The 12,295-nt window shown below is 36.7% G+C and overlaps 1 long non-coding RNA gene across 3 annotated transcripts in view; it reads left to right on the forward strand.

Annotated features, from left to right (window-relative positions):
* LOC131514487 (uncharacterized) overlaps positions 1 to 12,295 on the forward strand; it is a 268,581-nt gene that overhangs the window by 107,212 nt on the left and 149,074 nt on the right. The gene's annotated exons all lie outside the window — the stretch shown is intronic.

The raw sequence follows: 12,295 nt of genomic DNA on the forward strand, positions 1-12,295 counted from the left end.
TGGTACGGTTCTTGCTTTACAGAATTGTGTTCAGGGATTTCTGCTTTCCTTACTTTCTCTTCCATGCCTTACAGTTTACTTTCCAGCATCTTCTTAACACAAGTGTTTTTTCTACCTGTGTCCTTTCTACATTTCCCTCCTCTACCTGAAATGTTTTTTCAGCCTGTCTTCCATAAACTTCCCAGCTTTACTTGGGCAATTCCTATTCAGGTTTAAGTCTTTCTTTTTTTTTTTTTTTTTTAACATTTATTCATTTTTGAGAGACAGAGACAGAGTGCAAGTGAGGGTGGGGCAGAGAGAGGGAGACACAGAATCCAAAGCAGGCTCCAGGCTCTGAGCTCTCAGCACAGAGCCCAATTTGGGGTTCGCATTCACAAACTGTGAGATCATGACCTGAGCTGAAATCAAGAGTTGGATGCTTAACCGATTGAGCCACCCAGGCACCTCTTAAGTCTTTCTCACCTGTCACCCACTCCAGGAAAGCTTCCCCTTTCACTCTTCTGGAAGTTGCTCTTCCTTTGTGATCTCTTTTTTGTTCTGCCCCTTTAATCTGCCATGCATATGTATTTATACATGGACTTGCCTGTTAGATTGAGCTGCATGACAACGGGGACCATTTCTTACTTCATTTTGTATCTCTATGACCATCAGAGAGAAAGAGCCAGGCTCTAAAGGGAATCCACATACAAAAGAACGTTTTTATCTCCTTAACAGTTAAGAAACCAACAACATAAGAATCTCATAAATATGGCTGAGTCAATTCAGAAAATTTTTGCATTCAAGTTAGACATTGAGTTGCTGTTAATTATGAAATGAGTAGGATTGACAATTTGAAAGTCAAACAAAATTTTCAATTAACATCTAAAACTGTAAGTAGCATTTTCGTTTTTCTAGATACCATCATAAACAGTTTTTTCCAATAGCTCACTAATCATATTCCAAATACTTTGGGCTACTGCTATGATGGTACCTTCAAAAAGAACCAACAGAGACAAAAAAAAAAAAAAGAAAAAAAAAAACAACTATTGCAAAGCATACTTTAAAAATATGTCATAGAAAAATTGTTGGTGAAAAGAGGTTAATTCCAAATTCTGAGGGGCTTTATTCCAAGCTGCTTGGCTCTCATCTTCGTTCAGCAGGAACGAAGGCAATTTAAAAGTGCAATTAAAAGGCATTCTGATTTTTCTTAGGATGAAGTCTTTGTAATTGAGACCTGTCAAGAAACTCTCTCTTCCTTTTTAATTTTTTTTTCAACGTTTTTTTTTTTTAATTTATTTTTGGGACAGAGAGAGACAGAGCATGAACGGGGGAGGGGCAGAGAGAGAGGGAGACACAGAATCGAAACAGGCTCCAGGCTCCGAGCCATCAGCCCAGAGCCTGACGCGGGGCTCGAACTCACGGACCGCAAGATCGTGACCTGGCTGAAGTCGGACGCTTAACCAACTGCACCACCCAGACGCCCCCTCTCTCTTCCTTTTTGAAACCATGTAAAGAATATAACTTGCTTACCCGAGGGTTTTGATCCGGCTGGCAATGAGTCTTCCTATCACCCAGACTGTTAATAATGTTAGACAGACTGGGCCCTGGACCAAAATGAGTGTCCACGGTGAGGCCAGGCATGGCACATGGTCACTGTGTGGGGACCATGCAGTCTAGCAGCAGTCCTGGTTGATCAGCTCAACTAGGGAGATATGGGGGGGTAGGGGGGGACCTAACTGATTTGGCAGGCCAACTGAAGCTGGAATCCTTCATGAACTAGGAAAACTGTTGCTGGCCTTAGGGTACAGGTGGCCCTGTATATGGGTAAAGAGCACAGTATCTGACAGAGAAAATAATGCAATGGTAGCTGTGACAGAGAAAGTTTTTTCAGAATAGAGGCAGTCAACCCTGTTTTTTATAAATAACTAGACCCTGGAGCAAAGGGAAGGAGCCCCAAAAGCCCCATAGCCAGTTGTCAGAGACCAGCTTGAGAGTAAAGAGAATACTGAAGGATGATGAACCACTGAGGCAAAAGAATGAAAGGACCAAGACTGCCACAGGGCTTAGGGCAGAGACATTGAAAACTGACCCAAACCACATTATTCTCTACTCTGATTAGTTATGTGTGTGCCCAAGATCACTAAGAAAACATGCATACAATTTTCCTAGAATGCCACTTTGATTCCTTTCAATTAATTACTCTTTTATTTTTAAAACTCTGTGTTAAAGTTACTAGAAGTTGTTCTTTAAGAGAGAGAAGAGATGCCAATTTATTTTTGATATATTGTCAGCTATAAGATGTAGACTGATTATAGAAATATTAAAGAAAAAAAAGACTGGCTTAGAACCTATAAAATATTGTACCTAGGTTCTATCAGTTCATTTCATGGTAGTGTTTGGATGAATATTAACTTGAATGAGTCATCTAGGATGCCATGTACCCTAAAAACGTTCCCTACTGATGCCTAAACAGACGTCAACCCAGATGGGACATTGATGTACCGGTAAAGTATATAAAATTATGTCAAACAGGCAAAACCTTTTTTAAGGAGGGCATGGGATATATTTTTTTTTAATCCAAGTATCACACAGTGTTTAATTCTTGCCCCTAGAGAAATTAAATTTGGATGAAGTTATTATGACTTGTTCCCAATCCTTTTCTTTGAAGTTACTCAGTTTATTTTTGTGATACTCTTTACTATTACCATCACCATTGCTTTCATTTTGCAGTCTCTTAGAATTGCTGACAATCCAAGCCAATGGCCCTCAACCTAACTGCACATCAGAATTACCTGAGAAACTTTTGAAAAAATATACACCTAAAATTCAAAAGCTTAATGACATACTCTTTTGGCTAGACTGTGGAGAAAATCTCAAACATTGTTGGTGGAAATTTAAAAAATCATTCACCCCCTATGGAGAAGAGTTTGGCAATATCTATCAAAATGCCTTTTGACCCAGAAATCTGACTTATAAGAATTTACCCCAAGGTATACTGCTATAATTACGAAAAAAAAAAAAAAAGTTTTCACTGTTGTAAATTATTATTTGTCATGGCAAAAATTGGAAACCACCCAAGTCTATCCGTAGGGGCTGGTTGAACGAACCCTGCTATGCCCAGACACAATACAGCACTATTTTACAGTAGAGCTATATAAAAAAGAATGAGGATCACCCCTGAGAATGAATATGGAGTGGAAAAAAGCAAGGTGCCAAAGAATGTGCTGTTTTTTATATATCTACACCTACATAAATACATAATTGTTTATTTTTTCTTTTTTAAATATATTTTTTAAGTTTATTTATTTTCAGAGAGAGAGCATGAGTGGGGAAGGGACAGAGAGAGAGAGAGAGAGAGAGAGAATTCCAATCAGACTCCACACTGTCAGCACAGAACCCAAAGCAGGGCTCAAACCCACAAACCATGAGATCATGACCTCAACCAAAGTCAGACGCTTAACCAACTGAGCTACCCAGTCTCCCCTATAGTTGTTTATTTTGACCAAAAAAATAAAAGCAAAAAACAAAAACAAAAAATAGAAAGGATAGATCAAAAGAATATATGTGGTTCCCTATCTGGGGTCAGCAGGAGAAGGAAGGGAGTGGTGACAGGAATTGGAAGGTACATGAGGCTTCTCTGAGTACAACGTTTTTATAGTTGTGGAAGTTTTGAGCCCTGGAAATATTTCATATTTTCAAAAATAAAATTATATCAATAATAATGAAAAAACCTAAAATTTAATTCAAAGAGAAACAAATGAGCTCAGTTTTATATTACAATGATAACACAACTTTTAAATAACTCTTGAACGCATTTCTCTGACTGTATACCCTTAATGAGATATTTTCAAGGTAAAAAGAACAATAATATCATGAACATTACTTAGTAGGATTGTTGTTGAGTCTTAAAACTATTCTTTTGTGTGTACTGTAGGATAAAACAAATGAGTAAATATATTGGTGGTTTAAGATTCAGGGTTCTCATTGTGGGAGAAGCAATGTATAAATATGGAATGGGGAAGGTAAGGAGAAGCCCTGAAGTGTGGATTTTTAGTGGAGTTGTCATCATGAACTTATGATTTTAAAAATATTTTTAATTTTTTTGAGGAACCTCCACACTGTTTTCCAGAGTGGCTGCACCAGTTTGCATTCCCACCAACAATGCAAAAGTAGGTGATGGGCATTGAGGAGAGCACCTGTTGGGATGAGCACTGGGTGTTGTATGGAAACCAATTTGACAATAAATTTCATATAAAAAAAAAAAATAATATTTTTATCTCAGATAAATATATTATATCTCAGATATATTTCCTATCTCAGTCAACCAAAGGGGCTCAGAAACAATTTCACCCAGAGGAAATGAACATTTTAGTACCAAGATCTTGGTTTTAAAACACCTATGTTCACTATTGAACAGAACCAGTGTTCCCTGGAGAAATGGTTGATTCCAGTTCAGAGACACAGAACATACAAAGTGAGCCTGGAACATCATATGTGAGAAAACAAAGTAGTGTCCAGAAAATCATAAGTACACATCAAAAGAACAAGGCAGCAAGTATGAAGGGCCAAATGGATTTTAATGGATTTTAAAAATCCATGAGTACATGGAGGTATTGGAGGAGGGAATCTTTTCTTCACAAAAGATGCCAGCTAATAAATGTAGAAGGAAAATAAAATTAGGAAATTACCGTTTTGCAGTCTCCAGTGTGGCTCAGACAAGGGTCATCAATGCATGCTGAAAGTCCTGCTGAAAGTGTGTTCAATATAATATTAACACAGTATCAAAATATCATCCCATACATTATTTATTAATTATAAAGGGAAGAGGACACTTTTAAAATAATAATAAAAAAAAATTGGTAGACATAATCTTAACCTAGTGACCAAACTTAGCACAAAAGTAGCATATGTTATGTGCTGGAGTGATACAACGGGATGGGCACAATAGAACCTGTGTAGTATTCTTACTGAAAAGGCTTAACCTGACTCTAATCGTGAGGATAAGATTCAGACACGTTCCACAAAACAATTACCCTAAACTCTTCAAAAATGGCAATTTCATGAAAGGTATAACATAGGTAGAAAAATGCTTTGCACTAAAAAATTCTAAAAAACAGGACAACTAAATACAAGGTGTGTAATCTGTGATTGGAGTCCAGATTTTTTTAATTAGCCAAAAAGTACATTACTAAAAAATAAAACAGGCAAACAATTACTGGAACAATTGAGACAATTTGAATATGGACTGGTCATCATATTCACTGGAGTATAAATCTTTTATTTTAAATCTTTTCCTTTACAGGCACCTGGGTTTCTCAGTTGGTTAAGTGTCCATCTGTGGCTCAGGTCATGATCTCATGGTTTGTGGGTTCAAGCTCTGCATCAGGCTCTGTGCTGACAGTTCAGCTTGGAGCCTGAGGTCTGCTTCTGTGTCTCCCTCTCACTCTCTGCCCCTCCCCCATTTGCCCTCTGTCTCTTTCTCTCTCTCAAAAATAAATAAACATTTTTTAAAAAATAAAATAAATCTTTTCTTTTAGAACTCATATGATTTGTGTGCAATGGATATCAAAGTTTCAATGATCAAACATTAATATTTAAACATATAGCTATTCTACAGCATTTCATTTAATACTTTTAACACTGGTTAGAGTGTTTTATATCATAATGAAAATATAGTTTCAAATGTAGAGATTGTTTTACATTTGGTAAACATAAAAAAAGCTGAGGCTTATATGATTTCTCTGTTTCTCTCTCTGCCCAATCAACTTAGAATAATTGTTTTACAGCTAGTCAACCACATAAAAACTCGCCACAGAAAGCAAATTAAAAAGTAACCACAACCAATAAACCAAAGAAGAAAGTAAATTGAAACAATTCATGCATATGGACAAGGGCCTTGACTTTTTAATCATTCTTTTCCTGTAATAATTAGCACAAGGCCTTTTATAGGACTGGTGCTTGTCATAGCTCAAGACTCAGCCAGTTAACTAACAGTACAGGGTACAACATGGGGATACAATTTCCAGGACATGGAATAAAACAGAAAAGCACTAATGATGACTAGAGCACAGAAGAGAGCTCCCAGTGATAGATGCTACATCCCAAAGTGTGGGTCAAGCACGATAAAGACTTGGTGCTCAACTGTCCCCCTTTTTTTGTATACCTTCGGCAGACATCAGTTTTTCATTGCCATATTGTTTCCCATTGTCTCGCTATCTCTTTCAGTCTACCACTTTTCAAAGTCACCACAAATAATAAATAAAAAATGCATTTCATATGAAATTTTAAAAAGACTGCAGTTTGAAAATTCTCTTGTTTCAGATTAGGCTAGAGTTGCAAGCGGAGGAGGGGCCATATCCCCACAGCTTTGGGAGGAAGCTTGCCAGGCTGTCAACCAGACAGGGATGAACAATGCTCAGTAACTTTCAATTAGAAAGTTAACTAAAGTATGGAAGAGCAGCAAAAAACAGTTTCCTTCTACATTGCAGAACATATCATGTCCTCAAAACATAATATGCCAAATGCTTGTCTGGTTGCAAACTGAGTAAGAGCAAGAGGGCTGCTCCCATTTCAAAAAGGCAAGCTACTGATTGGGATAACAGAAAGTGAGTCTGAACCAGATGGCTACAAAGAAGTTTTCCTGGGGCTTGGTGGTATCTGGTAACCTGTGGTGTTCGAAATACCTTCAACGGAATTCTTGATTGTGGTTTCCCTGACTCCTTTATAAATAACACCCATGCTTTTCCACTCTGAAATTCTACCATTATCAATTTTCTTTCAAAACTAGTCTTTCAAGAACAAGATAGGGCATACAGTAAAGCAGTTTGAAATTACATGTAAAATGACATGTTTTTGAGAAATGTGTATGCAGCACTTTTTGTTTGCAAAATATTTTTTATTGCAAACATTCTATCTAATAATTCTTCCTAGTTATTCAGGGTCTGGCTCACCCTTAAATTACCTATGTGAAAAACAAGACAGGTAAATTTGATTTGAGTTAGCTGAACTTTGCATGCCTCCTAGCCAATGGAAATTGAAAAAGCTTGCACAAATTATGCAATAAAATCAATCATCCAGTCATGATTAAAACCTTCAGCCTCTAAAGCTGTAGCTCAACTCATTGAACCATTCAGCCTTCATAAGGATTTTATTACTTTGTAATATATTCATTTTTTTCTTGAAAAAATTAAAGTCTGCCTTTCAGCTTCCATGGTAAAGTGTATAGTTGTCAAAATTACAGTTGTTGACTATTTGAGAAATAATGAGACCATTTATTTGCTCTGTGTCTTCTCTCTTTTATATTCCTGATATTGCCATCTTTTTTCTCACAACTTTTAAATTAAACATGCCCAAGATTCTTCAATTTTATGAACTCTCCTGATTCTATGACCCCATCGATGTATTACTTTATTATTCCTTCTCATTTCAGTCAAACTTCACAGTCTTAATTCTGGCACTACCCAATAACTTTTCAATCCACTGAACTTTACTCTGTGCCCCAACCAATCAACTGATAAGTTATGTTCAAGTGTATCAATAGATCTCCATCTTGAATAACTAAAACTTTATACCAATTGCTATACAGCATAGTGCCTATAGAATTGTACTGTAATGTGCACTTTAAAACTTGTTAATAGAGAAGCCCCTGGATGGCTCAGTCAGTTAAATGTCTCACTCTTGACTTCAGCTCTGGTCATGATCTCACAGTTCATGAGATAGAGCCCCACTTCCAGCTCTGCACTGTCAGCACGGAGACTACCTGGGATTCTCTCTCCCTCTTTTTTGCCCCTCCTGGTTCACTCCTGGGCCCTCACTCTCTCAAAATAAAAAAAATAAACATGAAAAAAAAATTGTTAGTAGAGTAAATCTCATTCCAAGGTTGTTTTTTTTTAAATTAAAAAACAATAAAATAAAGAGTTACAAATAAGTTTAGAGGTGACAGATATTACCTTGATGGTACCGATGTCTTCCCAGGCATATACACATGCCCAAACCCCTAAAATCATATACATTAAAAATGTGAAAATTTTCATATATCGGTTATACTCACTAGAGCTGTTTGGGAGAAGTATATCTTATAACCTTAATTATTTCCGACTCCAAACAGCACTTTAAGACTTCATTCATCTTTCTGGATCTGACTGATGCATCAGACTTTGTTGAGTTCTCTTTCTTGGCTCTCTATTTTTGCCTCTGTCCATTCTTTTTTCTCTCTTTCATGGACTCTGCCTGATCTGTATCCCTTCAAAATGTTGGAGTTTCTGACTTCTATCCCTGGTCCACTGCTTTTCTTACGGTAGAGCTTCTCTTTGGACTGTCCTCCACTCTCAGGATCTTAACTATCTCCTGTATGCTGGTGATTTCCAAAACTAAATCCCTATCCATGATCTTTCCTCCAGATTTCAGACTTATATTTACAAATGCCTGTTAGACATTTACAATCTTGTGAAATCCACTAATATTCAAAGTACAATTTACCCTCAATCCTGCTCCTTTTATATTTTCATGTCACTTAATGAATCCATATTTACCAAATCTTAAATCTGAGAGCTCTGCTAGCCTTCTCCTTGCCCTTACCTTCCATGTTCAATTAATCAACAAGTCCCTGAAATTATATGTCTTAAATATTTATTAATCTTCTCTTCTCTGCATCTACTATCACTAACATAGTTTGGTTGTCTCTGATCATTTTAATTCTGTTCTAGTTGAGTTTCTTGTTTCTAGTCTTGACTTCTTCAAATTTGTTCAGTGCACTAAAGCCACAATAACCAATGTAAAACAAAATATGACAACCATTCCCCTTCTTACAGTCCAAAAGTTTCCCTATGGCTTACAGAATAAAGTCCAAGCTTATAAGGGTGGCAAAAAGGACTTTTATAACCTGGCTTCAATCTACCATTGCCAAAAAAGATGCCTGCTTCACAATTTATTTAGCAATACCAAATGTTTATAATTTCCCATCCACATGGAACATTATCAGCCTTACCTCTTGGTTCTGTCTGGAACACTCTTCTGGTCTTTACCCTGTAGCAGTCATTAGTACCATTCACCACTATTTTGAAATATTCTCCTCTGGGTACATGGTAGGATTGTACTCCCTACGCCACTGAGGTTAGCCACAATCACGTGATTTGTTTTGGCCAGTGAAAAGTGAATAAACAATGTGTGTCACATCAGAGCATAAGCCATTATGGAGCAAATGTGTGATTTTCTATCTTTCTTCCTCCTGTCATGGCAACTAGCAACATTCCAGATGATGGACTGTCAGTTTCAGTTCCTGAGTAAGGAAAATGTCCTGAGATGGACATGAAACATAAGGGAGCAATGATCCTGTGTTGCTTTCAGCCCTTAAGAATTTTGAGATATTTACCACTGCAGCATATTCTAACCTATCCTGATACATACTTATTCTAATTTTTTTTTATCTAATTATTACTATGCTTCAAATTTTACTTGGTTATTACTTCCTTTCAGAAAGTTTTTCTTGAATTTCTAGGGTATTTCCTTAACTATCAAGTGAGAATAATAGAGCTGCTGTAGGTTTAAAAGAATTAATTCACATAAAATACTTAAAATGCTAATTTATCTAGATGTTAGCTTAATAATATGTGCCTATTTATGTGGTTGCTATTATGCCATAACTGTGTCAGTTACCTGATTTCCATTTCTTTCTATTTTTTATTTTATGTATATACATAACTCCTATATCCTTTATAAAAGAGCAATCTAGCCAATATATTTCCCCAAATATCTTTCTTTATTAAAATGCCAACATTATAATTGCCAGTTTCAGGACTAGTTATGTCCAGAACAAAAAACGAGATGGTGTAGACACTGTAGTCAGGCTCCAGCTACACTGGATAGCCAAGGTTTTTCATGCAGCTAGTATCTCTGAGCTTTAATTTCTTCAACTGTAATATAGAAGTAGTAATGTGCAAAGTTTTTTGGGAGAAGGAGGATTGAAGTAAATCACACGTACATAGAATTTAACATATCTGGTACATAGTAATTTTTCAATATGTGATTATCATTACTAGTTACTGTTACGCTTATCATCCATCATCACTAATTCTGTGGACAGGCTGTTGTTCTGGGGCTGAATAGGTTGTAACTTTGCCTTGCCTCCACTAAAATTTTAAGACTATGAGTTATCAAAGAGCAGGTATCCCCATTGCATTTTATTTATCCAGAATGCCACATATTTAGCTCAGTAAATATATATATTCAATTCAACTGACATTTTAAGCAGATGTCTTGCTTACTAACCCAAACTCATAAGTCATCATGTTGAGGACAAAGTTAGGGTTATATTTGGAGATGGCACAAATCCCAGTTCTCTCGCAGCTGGGAGACAGCCACCATTGGCATGCTACTGGTACAAAAAATTGCCCCTTCATCTGACCTGTAGGGAGTTGCCAACTATGATGTTGCTGATTGTTCACAAATACTGAGCACACATTTGTATCAGGAGAAATGAGTGTGTCTTCTGGACAATGAGATACTGGAGTACCTTATCTGCAAGGTTCAGCTGGCTGGAGAATTCAAAACATCTGGAAGTTGAAATCTCTGCTCCCCTTTTAAGGTGTGGCAACAAAGGCAAACTGCCTGAAAGTGTTTGTTGAGCTCTATATGAAGGCAACCAGTGGAATGACCGACAAAAGACTATATTATAAATTGAGGAATTCTGTCACTTCCCACAGAAAACCTCATGGAAATAAATAGTAGAGAAATTTGAGAATTGGGGAAACTGGCTATAAAAGTATAATATATTTTGTCTGTATTTCATGCTTTATTTTCAGCACAGAGTGGGAACATGGGTGCTTTAAAACAATTTATAGAAACATGATAACCTGCAGACCAACCACAATGAGGAGGGAAGAAAAAAAAAGAAGAGAAACCTTCTCAGAATAATTAGATGCAGTTCAGTAAACCACACAGAAAAATTCATCCGTAGGTTCTGACAAACTAGTATTGAACGAAGAGAATTTGTGATTATATTTCCATGCCACATGGTTCAGATAAAGAAATCCTTATGATTAAAGTCACGTAAATATTATGACAGTCAACTGGAAAACAGATGATTTGTCCTTTTTGATGTGATGTCTAACTTGTTCAGTTTGCCCTTTGGATACTGTAATCATTGAAGGTATCTCAAAGATACCTGCAGAAAAGAAAACCAACGACCAGCCTTCATCCTACACAGTGAAGATATGCCATTTGGCAAGATGCCAGCCCCCCAGACCACACCAGCACTTTGGCGTATGACAATGACAATGCTGTAGACAATAAGCAGCTGAGCATCGAGTCCTGAAGAGTCCATGTGATCTTCGTGTTCTGCTTCCTTGTGCAAAGCACATTCATCTTTTACCTACCTGATCACACATAGGATCTAATTAAAGCAGCTAGCATGAAGACTTTGGATTTTATGAAAATGTTTGCATTAGCTAAAATAAATACATGCATGCATTAATTCTTTTAAAGTACCTTATTCTTTGTCTAGTTTGCATTTTGTTTATTTTGTCAGGCACAAGAAAAATTCTTTTTGGCCAAAAAAAGAAGTATTCAAAAAAAAAAAAAAAGAAGAAAAAGAAACAGTTGCTAGAACATTTTATTCAGATCTCTTCCTGAAACTTTATCTGGAAAGTCATATTAGAAAACATAACACATAATCTGCTAAAAATTTTAAAAGTGACTGGGAATTTTTATTATCAATCCTGGTGTTCTGACCAAAACTTTCTCTTCTACCTCTAAGGGCCAAATTCTGCATTGACAAATGCTTTTATTTGACAAATGCTTTTATTCATGGTTGATAAAGTTATTCCAATATTTTAGGAATTGGATGACTTTTTGGTTCATAATGATTTTGTGGGAAATGGTATTTGTGAAGAGTGGTGAACTGATATCTAATTTCTCCAGTGTGTGTGTGTGTGTGTGTGTGTGTTTCTGGCTTAAACAATTAAATTTTGTTGGCACCATACAAATGGTTTATTCTTTAAAAAATTTTTAATGTTTGTTTATTTTTGAGAGGCAGTGTGTGAGTGGGGGAGGGGCAGAGAGAGAGAGACACACACAAAATACTAAGCAGGCTCCAGGCTCTGAGCTGTCAGCACAGAGCCCAACCCCAGGCTGGAACTCACCAACTGTGAGATCATGACCTGAGCTGAAGTCAGACTCTTCACCTATTGAGCCACCCAGGAGCCCCAGAAATAGTTGATTCTTACATATATTGCTTAATGTGGCAGAATGGAAGAGGGAAAAAAAAGATGCTGGACTTCAAAATTAAACCAGGAATTGAATTCTAACACAACCTCTTACT

Source organism: Neofelis nebulosa, chromosome 6 (assembly GCF_028018385.1).
Source record: "Neofelis nebulosa isolate mNeoNeb1 chromosome 6, mNeoNeb1.pri, whole genome shotgun sequence".
In the NCBI taxonomy this organism is placed as follows: domain Eukaryota; kingdom Metazoa; phylum Chordata; class Mammalia; order Carnivora; family Felidae; genus Neofelis; species Neofelis nebulosa.